Source organism: Pagrus pagrus (assembly GCF_965226575.1).
Source record: "Pagrus pagrus genome assembly, chromosome: 10".
NCBI lineage: Eukaryota > Metazoa > Chordata > Actinopteri > Spariformes > Sparidae > Pagrus > Pagrus pagrus.
In genome coordinates, this window is record NC_140194.1 from 15,388,642 (window position 1) to 15,407,347 (window position 18,706).

At 38.4% G+C, this 18,706-nt stretch overlaps 1 long non-coding RNA gene across 6 annotated transcripts in view; it reads right to left on the reverse strand.

The window, feature by feature from the left end:
* The window catches only part of LOC311263905, a 44,354-nt gene extending 29,951 nt beyond the window's left edge, over positions 1–14,403 (reverse strand). For all 6 annotated transcript variants that reach the window (XR_014623413.1, XR_014623414.1, XR_014623415.1 and 3 more), the window contains exon 1: positions 14,023–14,403. This is a non-coding gene — a long non-coding RNA (uncharacterized lncRNA). The remainder of the gene's footprint in view (positions 1–14,022) is intronic.
* Between the last annotated feature and the right edge of the window lie 4,303 nt (positions 14,404–18,706).

The following is an 18,706-nucleotide window of genomic DNA, read 5'->3' on the forward strand; positions in this document are numbered from 1 at the left end:
CTGATGTAGTTTTTGGTCACACAAAGACTGCATTATCCAGCATACAGTTAAAATATGATAATATTGAGTGTGTTTGTTGTTGTCAAGTCAGTTTTCTTGTTAATTATGTGACTACAGTGGTGACGCAATGATGTCTCTGTGATTTTACAGTATTCCTGCCCACTTTATCCTATCAGGACAGAGAACTCCATAAAGAGACGGTCCTGTCTGCTTATGAACATGCAGACCTCCTGATTACTGCTATGTCTGGTGATTACAGCTTTGCAATTATTTGGTAGAGAGGAGGGAGGGGATTGCTGACTGCAAAATGGACAGGAAGTTAGCTTAAACGACGACATTGCTTATAGTAGCTGTAATCAAGGTCATCATACAACAGATTATCAAAACATTCAAAGGGTATAGCACAGTAAACCACTTTGTAAAGAAGTACAGTATGCGACTTTCAATAAGCACATTTTGTGATTAAGACTCCCTCCATACAAGTCAGTACCGACTGTTAGATGTAATATAGTATAATCCATCTGCGCACACCCTTGCTTCTCTGCCAGTTGAGGAATGTGATTAGCCTGAAGCTACATGACCATATTTGCATCATACCCATTTTTAAATGTCTTATTAATACCCTGATAAAGGCCACAAACTGAAATGAGTTGGTCTGAAGATAAATGTGTTGTTTCTTTTATAATTAAAAGGGCTACTGGACTTTGGACCTCTGCAAATCTCAAAATCATGAACTTCCACCCCACAAAGAGCAGCTGGCGCTTCTGTCTTCAACCAGGGAAATAGACTTTCACAACAGCAACACCAGACCAATTTGAACAAGACAATTCTTTCACATGCAGGAAGGGATTCATGATGAAACCATAACTGACTGCTGAGAAAATAGAGCACAGAATGTGGTACAGATTGTGTATTCTGTTCGACATTTGTGTCAGGCTTTTTCTTTATTGTATACTGCCAGCATTTGTTTTAAAATATGGATTTCGATCTGTGTTGATAAAATACACAGTGTGTTTAGATAACTGATGAACACATGACGCAGGTTTATTTTAAGGAGTGCGACCTGGGGTAAAGGCAGGTCTTTATGAGTTGCTGACATCATTCAAAAATGTATTTCGGGATCTACTGTGAATTTAATAAAATGAACACTAAAAGTCATAAGGTCCCCACCTACTTGACGGGATATAAGCTCTTGATGAATTTTGTTTGTGTGACCTTCTTGAAAAGATGAATCCAGGCTCTGGGGTTTTCTGTTCATATTACAAGCACAATGGGCATCTACGACTACACTGCATGCAACAAAATAAGCACTATGTTGTATCAGCTAATAGAACAATTTTGTTATCATAGCATTTTGCCAAGCGCCATTCAACATAGGCATGAAGTCTGCTGCTCAGACAAAAGACCAGTGGGTGTACTATCACAGGCTTTATGGCACACATTCACTCTATTCACTGTTTGACATTCTATTATTATAAAAGAAGCATACTGTATTGTAGTGTGCATATGAATGGTAGTCCTCTCAAATATTCTCTCTTATTCTAGTCCTCAACCTCTCCCTCACACGTGCACATGCCCACCTCATATTACTATAAAAAGGTCTTGCAGGCATATTGTAAATTAGATTCCATTCAACAGTGGAAGCTGAATAGTCTGGCTAATATTTCTTTTGATGATCAGAAACACAGAGGGACCTGATAGCCATTCATGTGTGGTCATATTGTTGGACTAATGCATTGCATTAATTTTACCAGCAATCCGCAGGGTCAATATTTCTTTCAAATGCGAACATCCTGTTTAATTTCCTTTCTTTGGTGGTTTTTGATGAGAATAAGAAAACGGTACACACAAAGAAATTCAGCATATAATAGGTACTGGTAGATTTTCTTTTGGACAGGAATATGAAATATCAATAGAAGAAATGAACAGATGTTTGCAGTCTGTAGATCAACATTTCAAAGAATGTAGGCTATGCAGGGTGTCTTTAAGGTACGATGCTTCTTCTCCACATTTTTTTCATGAATTTTGTTCATTATGTTTCATAAATGCAAGTACAGGACATTTTTATAAATGTACATTTCCAAAGATGAGCTATAACAGGTGCATAATGGGCCATCATGAGAGCAGAAGTATAATTTTGATCCATCATAAAGGTAATAAAGCAGCATGATAGTTTGGGGTACAAATAGACCTTTCTCACAGTGGACAATTTAACAATTCATACCAGGAAAAGCACAGGTGTTTCTAATAACATTAATGAGGTCTCAATTGCATTACAGTCATCAGTTGGCTAGAATGAACATTAAGAGGATCCCAAGCTGCAGAACTTCTAAATGGAATGTAGCTATTAGGCATTTTTCAGACATAACAGTTCTGGGGAATACAAAAGAGGATCTGCTCCCCCAAGAATACATATCTGTTTGTGCTGCATTAACTCATGTCTTTGACCAATCAATGTACACTTAACATCTGTACCAATCATCTTAGGCTTCACGTCACCCTAGGATCCTCTGGTGCTGGGAGAGTCCTCCAACTGTTTTTAAAAACTATGAGAAAGTTCCTTTGGTCCAAAATCACCTACTGTCACCGCTGGGAACTAAGAGAAAGTTGTCTTACTAGCGCTACCTGCATTTTAATATAGGACAAATCACTGTGACATTGCGGTAACAACACCAGTTACTTCAGGGTAGAAAACTGATGGTTGATTTGCACTGTAGAGCTATGTAAAATTATCAGTTGTTGTCATTGTCAGCCAGAACTGTGATATTTTAAAGATATATAGTACAGTATAGAAACACAGTGGTCCCACATAACTGACGTGCTACTGTGGTCAAACTCAAGCTGTCATTTTCTCTATTCAGTGGCCAAACAGCTAAATTAGGTCTCCAACGTAATGTTAGTATAAGTTTTGTAATTAAGTTTGATCTGGGATACAAGAGGCAACGTTTCAATGCACAACAAAAAATGGCAACCTCTTTTTTGTTAAAATTGTTACTTATTCCCTAACCTCGTCTTTTTCCTTTGTGCTAACATTTGTGTTACTACAGTACTTATATTTGTCTAAATCACAATGCAAAGTGTGGGCTTTAAATATCAATTCACGGTCTTATCAGAGAAGCCTCATAATGTGAAAATTTGGAATAGAACTACTGTATGTAGAAAAGTAGTACATCTCAGCCAACTCTGAAAGGGGGTGTAGATGCAATGAAAGTAATATGGTGCTATGAAACATACATCAATAAGGCATTATTCTTCTTCTAAGACAATGTGACGTCCACCAGTGTCTTTTAAGAGACTGATGGACATCATGTTAAATCTCATGCTCCATTCACTCTAATGTTTGCTATTAATCTCCTACAAACCTTGATACAGGCACACACACCACCGGTCAAATTGGAAATGTACACCTAATGTAACTTTGTCTTGTACAAATTCCAAGTTTCTTGATTTCAGACTTAAGAATATTTCCTATTGTTGATTGTGAAGTCAGTGGTTGATATAGTAAAGGAAATGTATCAAACATATTTCCTGTTAATCAATGGAGCTTCTTTTATGGTCAAATAACACTTCAAAGTATATGCTACTTCAAGGTCTGCCATATCACATGTTGCTGTGTTGCTGTATGCATTACAAGGTTCATAGTGTAGTGAAATGAAATGCATTTAGCAAATACAAAGCAATGAATTCTATCTCCCATTGTAACAACACGCACATGGCGGGTGATGAACAATTCTTGCAAAGCTGAATGACCTTCAGCTACACTGAGATGGAGCCTGACATAACTGTGTATCACCACCCGTCACCGCCTATTTACATTTGGCCTCAAATGCCAGGGATGCTATGCAGCTTTACAGCTTACAGCTTACATTTCTCCAGGCCCTGTCATAGGGAAGAGCCACATCTGCAAAAGAAGCAATTATTTTTCTGTGAATAGCCTGTTGTGTGTCTACAGTATGTCAAACACACATCCTGTCCCATAAGGTGTGGAAAACAAACATGTTACCCTGCTTTTCCATGACACCTTTTGGGCTTTGCTTAAACAAATGCATTGTCTGTTTTAGAGATAAAACCAGGATATGAGACGTGTATCAGTAGTGACTTCCCCGCCTTTTAGGGGGGAAGTGGAATAGGCAGTGGAAGCTGATGCATCTGTCAAAAATCAAAATCAACACTTGAAGCTAAATGAGGTGAAAAAACTCGCAAATTAAATTCACCTGTCAATCCACATCTGTTTGATCCCGTCTCACTGTCAGTCTGCATCAAGATTCCTCACCACAACATTATTTGAAGGCTGTAAAAGGGGCATGTTAACGGTGTTCAGACATTTTAGTCTGCATTCAGCTAGCTGTAAATGGCAGAGAAAGACTTATTTCCTTTTCTTGAAAGCATGCATGAAATTTGGAGAGTGCCAGCAAACTATTTTCCGAAATGAATCATAGTTTATTAAAAACAGAGTTAAATATCTTTAAAGGCATACAAGTTATTCATGACCTCCAGTTGCCCTCTCCCATGTCTTCCCGTCTCCTCAGATGTTGCTGCCTTGCCTTGCTTGCTTTACAAAAACAACATAATTCTTTGAATCCCACATGAATTATTTGTTACTCTCCCCATTCACGGTAGAGTCACAATGTCCCTCATTATAATGTGAGAATTACAAACGGCACACACTCTCAATGCACGGGCACCCCAGTTTTGTCGATATAAAGTCAACCACACTTGTGAGCAGTGAGATCTCTCATTGCGGTCTTTGATGGAAGGCCATAAAATATTAATTTCACAACAGCTGTCTGGGGCTCTCGGTTATTTGACGTGGGCTGTCAGCCTTCTAATAATCTTCCTAGGTTTTGTCTCATTTGTGTATCCCCATCGAGGTGCCTGTAATCTCCTTCATTATTAATCTCACAGAGCAGAAATGTCATGCCGGCAGCCTCGAAACACACTCGGCATCATTTAATTCTTGTTTACCAGCCTTCCTCTTTCGCCCCAGTGAAGCCGACCCGTTACTGCCACAGGAGCATGCTTTCCCCTGAAGAATAGTCTTTTCATTCTGTCAGGAGATGGAGAATTTGCATTGAGATCTATAGTCTTCTCTCTGCCACACACCCCTCTTATCATTCCCCTAATGGATCACAACAGCCATTGAACCTTGCAACTGTGTGTGTGAGCGCCTGTGTGTGTGTGTGTGTGTGTGTGGGCTTGTGTGTGGCAATTGTGTGCTTCAAGATACCTTCAGAGCCCCTTGAGGAAATTTTCTGAGCTGATTTTTACCCTCTTGTTGCATGTCCTACTTCCTGCTCCCTCATCTCTTTCCCAGATCCCCAGACTCCAGCAGCTTTAATGTGACATCACAGGGTTGTGTACCTGGCCGGGACCCCCAGTTGGAGTGAAAACAAATGGAGCTTGGCTGGTTGTCTGTGTTTTCTGTGTGATTTATCTGGGTAAAGCGGATTGAGACCGAGAGAAACTGGAACAGAAGGTGCCTGATGGAGATATGAGGAAGGTTTGAACAAGGAATGATACTGTGTGCTGCTGGATTTGGGCCTAACAATGATGATGAATTTGATTTTAGTTTACTAAAACATTCACCATATCAACTTTATAGTGACAGTCAGTCTTAACAGCTGGTCCGACTGCCCTTGAAACTGCTACAAAATGGTGAACACATAATCAACCCGAACCAAACCAAACCTTGTACTTGTAACCAAAACCAAATATCTAAAATCATTCTTTTATTTATCTTTTGTCAGCTGATTAGCATTTGAGCAATGGCCCCTAAAAACTACCGGTTCTGCACCTCATCGTGTCTTTTCCCATTTCACGGAAACAGCCTTTAGATATTCCAGGATAGCAACAGTTTAAAAGAAAGATCTGAAGAAGATTATTTATTCATCTTTTCTATGTACACATACCATAATTGCCAGAAATGACTCACTGTTATCAAGCTTGTCCACAACCAGAAACATTAGTCCTTGTGACCACAATTACCTCATCTTGCCTTATACTGCCCATCAACATCCAATTAAATGCTAGCTGTAGCTGCATGTTTTGCCTAAATCGGCCTTTGGATGAAAGTATGGCAACAATGTGGTGGTGGTATGAACCCAGATTTAGGATTAAGTCAACAAGGCTGTCTGGTGGTCCTGGAGGAGCTGAAATCTGAGGTTGAGCATATCTCTGAGAGTACATATGTGTACCACCGAGGCCTTGGCAGTTCAGTGGGACTGTATATTAGCACTCACCACCTGTTCTTTCTTATATGCCAACTCCTCTTTTGTTTGCTGACAGGCTCATTGGCAGCTGCATGTGGGATGGGGAAAGGCACCTGTCAGAATTATACATTGCACCTCAGCAGCTCCACCTCACAACAGATGGAGAACGCTTGAAATTGTGGCCTGTGCGTATCGGATATCTTATTTTGAAAATTTTGTTTGCACACACAGCTTTGGCACTTGCCACTAAAGCTGGGAAATGAAATTTGCACAGTGGGTCAAAGTAATTGAGGATATGAGGCTGATCTTTGTTGTCAAGCATCTGTTTTTAGGCACACCAGTGAAGGAGTGTGCTGATTCTACTGTAAGCCTTTACTGATATTCAAGAATTTCACAGATTACTTTGCTATAATAGCATGCCTACAGTGAAACTGGAGCTACCATGTTCAACAAAAAAAAAAACAATTTGACTGTCTTTTCTCTCTTCTTTTCTTGAGCGCAAAAGTGTGACACCACTGTTACTCCAACAAGGATGCAATTCTCATCCCGTATCCCTGAAATGTTGTGATATGAGCAGAAAAAGTGAGAGAAATGTGTTTACCCAACATGAAATAAGACATCTGAATGAACGTGCCTCAATACAGTAGGAGTTGAATAGGAGGCTTAATTTTCTGTATCATACCAAGAAGATTATGTGAAGCTGGCATCTTTCAGCTCTTGTTGTTTTCTTCTTTTTTAACCATGATTAGTCCATGTAACTCATGCATAACATAGCAGGTGCCCCAGACATCTTCAGTCATGTTTAAAGCCTCAACATTTAATCTGGAAATTTGAAAATTCTTCTTGTATCTACATTGTTACATGCTGTTGCTTACTGCCTGTACAGCTACACATAGCTATTCTTTATGCTGTTTACACCTACTCCCATATACAACTGTTTGTGGCTGTGTTCATTTCTTCCTCTACCAACAGCCTCCAGTCTCCTCCTGTCTGGTTTCTTATTAACCACACTATCGTAGCATCTCTTCTGCAGTACATACAGTATATTCCATATCTCAATGATATGTGACTGCAGGGCTCTGTTCTGAAAATCTCTGGGGAATTCAGTTACAGTCTTCACTGAACCTTTGAATGCTGCACGGCTCAATATTGGGAGGAATACGGAGAACAGAACGCCTACCAGCAAATGAAACTGTATTAGCATTTATATTTAGTGATTTAATTTTGTTAGGGGTATTCCTGACTGACATGTGTTTTTAATTTGGTTTAGCATTTTAAAAATCAGTCAAATATGCAGATCAGATTTCAAAATTTGAATCAACCAAAACTGGTAATTTGTGCATTAACTTTATAATTTGTTGAGACTCATTATTAACACATGCAACATTTAATAAAATGTTTCTGAAACATGGTCTTGATTTATACAACACACATTTCCAAATGATTACAACCACATCAATTGTTGATTTTCCCTCATTGCATTGATTAATTTTGTTTATAATTAGCCTGCAATTTTGTTGAATAAATTCCTGATTAAATCAGGCTTTTGAAAAGGTATAATGGATTGGATTGGGATTTGTCAAGCATTACTTCAGGTAAAAAGCTCGGGGGAGGAGTTATTAAGGAATTGCCTGCTGACAAGGCTTGTGATGTAGAGTGCTACCGTCAGTACAAAACAGTACACAAGGATAGTCATCACTGCCATCAACATGCAAATTTCAGTTATCCTACAGACTTTAAACAGACTTTTCAAGTTTTAAATTTGTACACGTGTAATAAAAAATGAGTAGGGTGTGCAAGTTGATACTAGGTTTCCACGAATTGGTTCATAAATTCATACTGTTATGGGTAATACCACAGGAGGTCTGATGATTGATGGTTTGGTGATTTGCAACTTGTAATTGCAATCATAATAAATGCTCTCTATTCTTCCAGCTTATATCATAAATAAATAGACCTTGTCTGGGAGGCCCAGGTATCCATCACAATGTGACATAGGAGTAATTTCAAAAAATAACATATGTCTCTATTACTAGGGCTGGGTGATATGCCCTTAAAATAATCTTGTAATATCTTTCAGCTATATCAGGATACTATATATCTCAATATTTTAAAATCTTCTCAGAATCACTTCATAAATGCTAGGACTGGACGACAACATTGAATACCACAAATTTTTGGACAAAATATCTCAATATAGATGACACAATGAGATTATTGATGAATAATCAACAGCAATGTGGGTATAGTGACTAAGTAGGTAAAGACAAGTATTAGATCCAGTAGAACAGTCTGTTAAGTTCGGAAAATGACATCACTTTACTGAAATGCAACCTTTAAAACCAGGAAAAAGATAATACTTATGCCATATGGCAGACTGGACCCTCACCAGTATGTATTAAGAACCAACAGATGCCATATGGATGCCATATCCCACTGCCCTCCACTCAGTCTTCACCCACCTTGAGAATAAGAACACCTGAACACCTGAGCCCGAGTACAACTCTCTGCAACTGCACAAACAGACCCCAGGCAGTTCGGATAGGCAGTTACACACTTCCTCTACTTTAATGCTCAACACCGGAGTCCCCTTCTGTTCACACTGTACACCTATGACTGCACTCCCAGACAGTGAGAGAACACTACTGAAAAGGATGAGGACTACCCCACCACCATCGGCCACATTACAAACAACGATGAGTTTATATCGGGAAGAAATCAACAATCTTGCAGAATGGTGCACAGAGAACAATCTACTGCTCAATGTCAGGAAAACCAAGGAGCTGATTGTTGATTTAAGAAAAAAAGAGGCATAAAAACACACCCCTGTCTACATAAGTGGAGCAGGTAAACAGTTTTAGATTCACAAAGAAGAACCTATAATGATTATAGCATATTACCACCCAGGTACAAAAAAAGCAGTGAAAAGGCTTTACTTCTTAAGGAAATTTATGAAGGCTAAATTCCAGAGCCACACTCTCATCAACTTTTACAGAGGACCACTAGAAAGCATCCTGACTGGCAACATCACAAACTAGCATTGTTCTATAGCATAGCCCAGGACAGGAAGGCTCCACAGCAGGTGATTAAAACCGCCCAGAACATCACTGGTGTTGCAAAATGACCACTAAAATTGATCTTTAACCTTTATATCACAATAATACACTAAGCAACATCTAAATCTAATCTAAAAATTATATAGTCTCACATCAGAATTGCGAAATACTAAAGATATGTTGCCTCACCCATACATGTTTAGGATTCTTTGGGTTTTTACAGTTAAATATGTCTTGCATGGAGCATTGATAATGAACTTGAACATAATTACTTACTCCTCATGTTGTTATTCAATCTGTGAGAATTTTACAGAGAAACTGTCATGCCTTATTACAACACCATTATCACACTAACAAGCCTTTGAACTGGGTTTGTTGACTATAGATGAAAGAGAAATATTAAGTCCTTCATGAATAGATCTGCTTCTATTTTAACTGACTGCAGTACAGCCAAACGACACCCTTTACACAAAGAATAAGCACGGGAATGAAGAAACGTTGCAAATAATGAATGTACTGAAATTGTCTGGAATAATGAGCCTTTTGATGGCCAGATACGTTATCATTTGTTGTCAGCCGTGGTCCTCAGACACAGGCGCCTTTCACAGATATCATCATTTCATTCAACCTGTCTATTCATATTCAGGAGACCCAGGAGCCGAAAAGAGCAGAGAACACGTGTGAAGTATAATATGCAAGAACGCCATTGTGTTAGAAGCAAATCTTTCTCTGCATTCTCTGTCAAATTACTCTGATATCAGAATGTAATGAGATAGATAGGCAGTGCAATAAAGCTCAGACAATAACCAAGTCAGATCTGACATCCAGGCAGGTAATCTTAAGTAAATGTGGTAATATGAAAGCTTTAATAATCTGAGACTCACACAACAACAAACTCTTACTGCTATGATATCATTGTGTATCGGAAGAGCCATGTATATACTATAAAATGAGCGGAGAGCAGAGTGTTGGCCTATAAACCAAGTGGTAATCCTTCGAAACGTAGCATTGATGATTCCACTGTGAGCCTCACAGATGGTCTGCTCCTCTCCATCCCCATGAAGCCTAAAGAAAATGCGAGCACTTAATGAAAATGTATGGCCTGGTCCATGCAACTTGATTGCCAGAGCTGCTCTCATCAATACATCTAATAAAAGGAGTCACACCTCCTGGTGGGACAGAATGGACCCATGATATAGAAACAATGAAAGAGTTTTTCTCTTATCCACAGCACTGTGGTGTTCTTCTGTTTTCAGACACAGAAAAAGTAGAGACCCAAGAAGCATGATGAGTCATTAAGGGCTAAAGTAAAGAAGCGCAATGTGAATTACAGAGCGGGCTGAGGCATAAAGTTTGAAAATGCTTCAAATTTCTCAATTTTACCATTACAATTTCTGGTCTCACCAAATCTAATCTAGTAGTTGTAGTACAAACATGACAATGATGTATATAAATTGTTTTTTCGTTTTTTTTTTATCTATATCAAGTAGCAGAACCCAATACATATTTATTTGAATAATTCAAGAAAATTCCATGTTTCACTACCCCACTGGCAAAATACTTCAATCAATTAATTCAAGCCTTGGATCTGCCAAACATTTGCTTGAGTGTTTACAACCGGAGGGTATGCCGAACGAGATGCCTTCTTCCATGGCCTTTTACAGAGATGTTACTTGGGCTGAAACACAGAGATTGGATTAGCACTTTCCATGGCAAGCTCATTCACGTAGTTTAGCATGTAAGCACAATCTATATGCAAATTGCTAGCTGATTTTGTTGGACCTCTGTCCTTGGGCATTGTGGGGTGACTTAATAGGTTAAAGGTTGTTTTATTGCTGAGAGGAATAATTGAAGTCCTTCCTGTTGTACTGATATGTCAGTGGAGTCAGAAGCAGGCATCTAAATGATCATTGGCCACTGGTGAACCCAACAATACCAGGCAAGAACAGTTGCTTTGATGCAGCAAATTCCAGATGGACGAAATGACCAATTCTATGTTTCGTACAATGCTTGCTTATTTAATTCTTAGTCCTTAGTTTTTTGTGGCAGAATATATTGTGTTATAAAGTCATTAAAAGCACACACTATGGACAGCCTTGTCACTGTATATCATTTAGTAAACATTGTTATATTTTGGACACATTACTGTTTGGACATATTATTGTAGTTTGACCACTAACCCTTGACTCCTGCAGACCTAATGTGATCCTCAGCCCATAAGGTTATATTGGCCCTCATTACATTAAATGCTGACACATTTGTCAAACTGTCTGAATTTTTTTCTCTGACAAAAGTGTAATTCAGCTGCCAGGCAACCATGGCGACTGAGAGATAAGTTTCAGATCATTATTCCTACATTCAGTGAAAATGTGAACCACAGAAAATGATATTTATTCAGTTTTTTGTCTTCAGATGTCTCACAATGGTGAAAATCATTTTTAGGTATCGACCGATATTTTTCTGTCGGAGCAGCACAGCAACAGCACCAAAACACTTCAAAAATCATTAATAACAAATAACAAATTACAAATACAACTAATTTTCATTAAGGTAACATTTATTGCAGGACTGTTGAAATTAATTTGTTTTAGCTAAGTGGACCTGATAAACTGGCAGCTAAGGATACATGTGGACACTCATCTAGATGTCTGATGTCTACAGACATCGATAAAGGTCTTTGGTGACTGAAGGACAAACGGGTGAGTCAGTTATAAAAAAAGAAATGGGATGAAGTAGTAAAAAAAAAAATGTTATGAGGAGAATTTCAGAGTGCTAGAGTACATGGGAGTTAATTTTACTGCCTGGCGAGATGAAAGAGTGGCCTCTTTCTGAGAGTACTTTACTCCAAATTTGTAGCCATTCAGGGGACTTGAAAAGCTGCTTTGGAGAGTTGCTGAGGACAGAAAATATTGGATAAACGTTACACCTGGATGAAAGCAAGAGACGACTTACTGCTGAGATGAACTGCTATGTGAAGAGGTTTAAGTAGGACTTTGAGCCTGAGATACTCATTCGTTCAAAGGACTTACTGTCGAATGGAAACAACCAAAACCTTTGTTTGTGACTACTAAATATTCATGTTTGACCATCTGTCCATTATCCACAGCTTCCTTACACTTTCTGGTAAAACTGCTCTCTAAAATGAGTTTCCTGTCTCATCTAAGCATGTCTGTTATTGGTTAAGGAACTTGTCATGACTCATTCAAGTTAATTACCTTTCCAATCAATATGATGCTTTGACCTTTAGTGACCTCTATGTTGTTGTGATTCAATTCAAGTCAAACTCTGGGGAATATAAACTTATCTTAGGAAGAGGGTAATTACTGTTCTCAAAATGGAGAAAATTGATTTACTCTCCTGCTGAACTGTGTGGTCCAATTAATCCATAACATAAGCATTTTTAAATGTAGTCTATTTGCTGAAAAAGAAATGTAGCAACCAGTGTCTATATAACATGTCTTAATTTGTCATTTTCTCATCCAGTGACAAAATGACAAACTAGCTCAGCAGTCCTCACAATGTTCATTGTTAAAGGTTATTCTAAATCAGAGCATCTTAAACAAAACACCTTGATTAAAATGTATTTTTACTCGTCTTCTGAGTTTTCCAAACCCAGGGGCAATTTCACATTAATCTCAGTTAATCTCCACAGATCGAATAAAGTTGGGGGAGGGGGCTCAGTTATTTAAGGATCAGTTCAACAGCATTTCATTTTAAGCTCTCTGGCTGAGTCTAGAAAGTTTGATGATTGGTCTTCTAATGAATTCCTCTTCCCCTGCTCCCCTCAGAATAATTATTCTGACTTAATACACAAATGTATAGTAGGAATTGAAAGTACTGGTAAAAGCTGGGCTCTATATTCTATTAAAAGCAATCACTGATATGGATAAAATGCTGAAGTGGTACTGCAGCATGTTGACAAGGTGAACAAACCTTGTATAGAAAAAAATGTCAAAGAATTCACAGAATGCGAGGAAAAAGTACAGTAACAATTGAAAAGCTCAGCAAGACACTATAATAAACTGCAATTATTACAAAGTTCTTGCACATGAGGAAATCTTATAGACAGGTGCATGAGATCGAAAATTCTATCTGATGAGGGTCTGAAGACCAAAACCTTGTAAATAAATTAAAGTAATCTGCAGTTTCTTACTTTCATTAGCAAGTAAGAATGAAAGTAAGCAAGTAAAGTAAGCATATATGCACCAAGATCCCAATATCCCTAACTAAATTTGAGTAGTATATTTTTTGGAGGTATTCTATCAAAGTTAGCAATTCCAGTATTGTGAGTTTTGACCACATTGCCACAAAGCATTTACTTTATATGTTCACATCAAATAGTAGGTATGGATGCTTGTATCAAATACATGACTTAAATACTTAACCAGGATTGGCATAGAGTCAAGCTAATTATTTACAACACAGCACAACAAAGCAAAACCAAAACAAGAAAGAGGACTATCTCTCAAGCATCCTACCCTCTGCACAGGCTCAATCACAAATACAACCAACAAATGCAAAATTGGACAAATACCAACTAAATAAAAGCAGTCTCTGCAACCTGCAACTGTGTCAACATAATACAACAGGTTCAAGGGCAACAAAGACACAAAACACATGACTTCCATAACATCAAAAAGGGTGCAAAAAGGACAGCAAAGAGACAGGCAAGGAGAGACATTTACTGGGGACAGAAAGCAGCCCCCAGAGAGATACAGAGCCTGAATAACAGTTACACGCAGACACATCTGACTCACCTTATTTGACTTTGAGGCCTTTTTTCTTTTCTTATGCGTTGGAAGTCCATATCTCTGTCATAAAAGTCCCTCTGTAGTTGTTGCTGCGATGGTTTCTTGGCAGAGCTCCTTGTAATCATCTTCATCTGCCCCCATCTCTGCTAGCTACACAATAACACGCTAACTGACTAACATTACTAACGGTACAACAAGCTAGCTGTTTCATTAAAATTATGTCAACTTACTTTAATTGTTTTTTGTGAGGCCAGAGTATAACTAGTTTTACAATTTGCTTTAGTTTCTTTCCAAGGGAACAGTCCATTTACCGTTTCGTTGAGGTCTCACACTGACCGCTTATAACTATTTGACTCTACTTTTAATCAGAGGACTACACCTGTCCCCTCTTCCGTAGACGTCGGTCAGGGTGTAATGCCGCTTTTGACCACAAAGAGTGGATGACATTACAGCCCGTTACAAACCAGGGGGGCGCTGTTTCACTCATCGGAGGAAACTCGATAGATAGATAGATAGATAGATAGATAGATAGATAGATAGATAGATAGATAGATAGATAGATAGTACTTTCCTTTTAATAGGAAGAATCCACAGAGAGAAAATCTTAGTGTTCTTTGATTAATGATTAATAAGTTCAAGTGAAGAGTTTTTGCCTAAGCGTCTCTCCCTTTAGTGGCATTAATTTTAACTTTGGGTGATGTACAGTAGCCTCATATGGGCTTTAAACTTAAAATTAATAAATGTGCAAAGGGAAAGGAAAGTGTGTGTTCAAACTGGAGTGTCAGCAAATGAACATAGTATTCAATAAAAGTTAAATTTGTTTTGTTCCATTCAGCAGTCTCAGTATGAGGCTGGCCCTTGTTTTACTGTGTGGTCTCGGGGAAATCAATCAATCTGATTTCCAAATGAAGTCAATTAATAAAATACTCTCTTTTTTTAATTAGCCATTTGCTCATAAAATTTTTTGCTTTTGCTGGTAAATATTTTATTATTTCAAGCGTTTAGGGAGACCATTAAGCCAGCACATGAGAAGCAAAATTAATATTTCAGATGTAAATTTTACATTGGATTAAAGTCTGGAAATAAAAGTATAATTCATCTGGTAGATTCTGTGCCCGCCATTTAAAAATGTAGTTTGTAGGGTTTCCAGTAGCTCAGTAAGCTGCAGTATTTATTGCCAGGAGTATTCAAAGTCAGAGTTGTGTGTTAGACTAAATGCTGCAGAGCAGACTGCTGTATGAAGAGGTCCCATATACTGGAGCTCTGCATGCTGTGTCCTTTTCCAGGAGAGCCTTTTGCTCGCAGCTTCATTGTTTTATGCACATTCTCCCCAGATATTCCACACAACCATTAAATGGTTCTGCCTTTAATATGTCAGTTTTGTCTCCTGTTGAGATTTTTTAAAATTCATTCACCACGCTTCTATCCCCATCGGAGCATGACTGCGAGAGAGCAACACTGAGAGTACAAAAGAAGTACAAAAGGTTTTCTGGCTTGGAGGCATTTGTACACAGATAACTATTTCCTATCTCTACTTTGAATGTTTGTAGCACTTACTGCATGCATCTCCAAGAGGGAAGAAATATGTATTTTATAGAGCAAGTCAGAAGATTACAGCTTGACCTAGCTCTATGCTGCAAGGCAGTATTTTTTATTGATTAATGGTGGGCTAAGTAGATAGGGAGCAGAAACCTTGCTGAAAACTTGTATATTACAGTGGATTTTACTGTAAAATGTCATGCAAATGAAATGGGGGGATATGACTGTTTTTAATTATAAAAGTTTGCTTTGGCACAATTATGTCTCTGTTTCTGGTACTGCAACTAATATCCAGTAATTTGTATTGCCAATTTAAATATAAAAATACAAGAGCTGAGCCACAAGCAGGCCAAACATGGCCACATATCAGCCAAGAGGAAACAGAATATGCACGTGACCAATGACACATCTGGGAAATAATCTACCATTACTGCACCTTGCATCTGATGACTTGCACTGTGACCACAATGATGCGCTGAAAAAAAGATTTACCCAAGGTACTGTCGTGTCTTTCCACAATAATAGAGGATTTCTATTCAACTGCTATGCATGTTGTTGTCACAGACTGCAAGAGTGGCCAGAAACAAAACAGAGAGAGAGGACAGTGTTTGTTATTTGTATTCACTGTATAATAGAGGAGTATGTGGGAAAGGCAGGAGATGCAGCCTCCGATGGGAGGATTTCTCGCGGGATGCCAACACCTGAATAATAATGACACAGGCTGACAATTGAGAAGAGAGGAGTGGTTTCTGTTAAGCAAACCTGTCACAACAGAGACAGAAACAATGGTATTTTAAGTCAAATGGATTAGAGCTTTTAGTCTTTGTGGCGAGATTGGTAAATTCCCAGAAGACACCATGGTTAGAGTAGAGGTCTTACAATTTGTGCATCCTCTTCTCCCTCACAACAAAATTGCACAAAGTGAGGGGCACAGCTAGAAGTATGTAGTCAAAAGAAAGCAGGTTTATGCTCAGAGACTCTACCACTCTATCATTTTCAATTATCATAACTGTAAAATCTGTATCAAACCCAATCTTCTCTCCACTCTTTATGTAAGATTGCATTCTCTAACTAGTCATTTGTGGTTTCATGAATAATGCAAGTGTAAGAAATCAAAATGCAATGAAACACAGAAATGTATGTCACACAAGGTTTAACATAATGATAAAACCTCCACAGTTGATTATCATCCAATTCTGTCTGTCGCTGGCCTCACTTCAGCTGTGTGTTCTCCACATTTCACACCTTGGCTGATGGAAAGAACAATCGTATTACATCAGCTAAATGACTGCTCTTAACTTGTGTGGAGTACCATTACAGCTATCTCTTGGAGTCAGGGAAATATCAAGAAGTGCTGTTGGAGAATAAATGGGACAGTGCTCTTTGTGGACAAGCCATATAAATGCCACACCATATAATTATGATTAGCAGAAGGCATCTCCCCAAAATGTTAATCGAATTAGGAATATGGACGACTGCGTGGCGATTTAGGCCTGTATCTGTCGCTGAGGAGGGCACATGCTGATTTTAATTTGATCAAAAGCATGGGGATGTTAAGTAGATGGTCTTGCTGAGCTGTTCTATTTCCTATCCCCTTGCATTTACACATTTTCTAATGAAATTAAGAGAAAGTGCAGTGGCATAAAAGGGTTGTTCAAAGTTGTAGCATGAAGCCAAATGATGCTTTTATGACTTTCTGCTCTGGTGCTCAAAAGTGCTGTTCATTAGAAAGCAGAGCAGGAAAGACTGCAGCAGAAAGCTTTACAGAAAACGCTGCAATATTATGATACATAATCAGTGAGAGTGCCATCATTTTTATAATGCATGACAAGCACGACTAGGCTGACACCTGGAAGGTGATGGCTATATCTTTAATCTGAATTTCAATGAATTTGCATTTGATTTATAGGGGCTCAGTCAGGTTTCCTCTTATAATTAGAAATAGACAATGAGGAATATTTTTCACCTGCATGATCATATCCATTACTGGTTTGTTATGTGAATGATCATGTGGCTTAACAAGGATATTTTGCAGGTAATATTTACAAGCCAGGGAGACCAAGTGTTTACTCCTCATCTCATTGCAAACAGCAGCTGCTCAGGATCCTCATGCTCACAACACTGAATGTAGCTGCATTTCTGTGTGCAGACTTTTCACAAACAAACCACCTCACAATAGTATCATTACAATGGCTTTGCCAAACACACTGAAAAGTGCTTATTTTGCTAAATATCCTGTGCAGGAGCATATTTTGCCTATTCTCCTTTTATAGATTTGAGAAAGGATGTTTATTTTCTTATTTACAACACAATATCATTTGAAAAGTGCACAGTACATTGAAAGCCAAGGGGAAAAAAATCAGTAAAAGCCATTCTAAGAATAAGTAATGGTTTCAAGGTAAATCCTAAAGATACAAACCAAGGCCACATTGTAATTTCAGTCCATGTGCAGCCTGCTCAGGAGAATAATTAGATTGGAGGGATCATAAGAAAGGTCTTACCAATAGAATTGATTTTGGTTCCACAGAGCCATCACTGTGACACTGTGAGAAAGCAGCTGTCAACAGGTGCAGCCTCTGCAGACAGCTGCATTATTTGAATAATTCCATCTTTTAATTTTCCTCAGCAACAATGATTCATCTGTTCTCTTCTGAGGGGTCTTGGTGAAACACAACTGAGTCCCAGTGATTTGGTGTCTGATATGCAGTGAGACTGGTAAACTGCATTTACAATATTACTACCATCTTTTATGTACAAATGCAAGGCACATTAAACCAGTGGTTCTCAACTGGTCTCAACTCAGGAGGACCCAGATTTTCCCAACAACATTAACTTGCAATCCACTTTTAGGCTATAGAGTTAAAACCAAGCTAATTTATTCTTCAAAAATAGGCTGGGAAACACACATACAATGACATCATCACCTTTTTAAACATAAAAATTACCCATATTTTCATCCCTGTATTCACACACACTGTGAACCATACAGAATGAGTCTGTGACCAACTTTTGGATTGTGATCACACAGAAATAAATTGATCCATCCATTTATTTATACATTGTCTTTGTTCACTTGTTTTGCACAGTCACGGGAAAACATAGACAAAACAAGATGGTACTGTCGTCATCAAAAGAATCACATAAGTTGGTC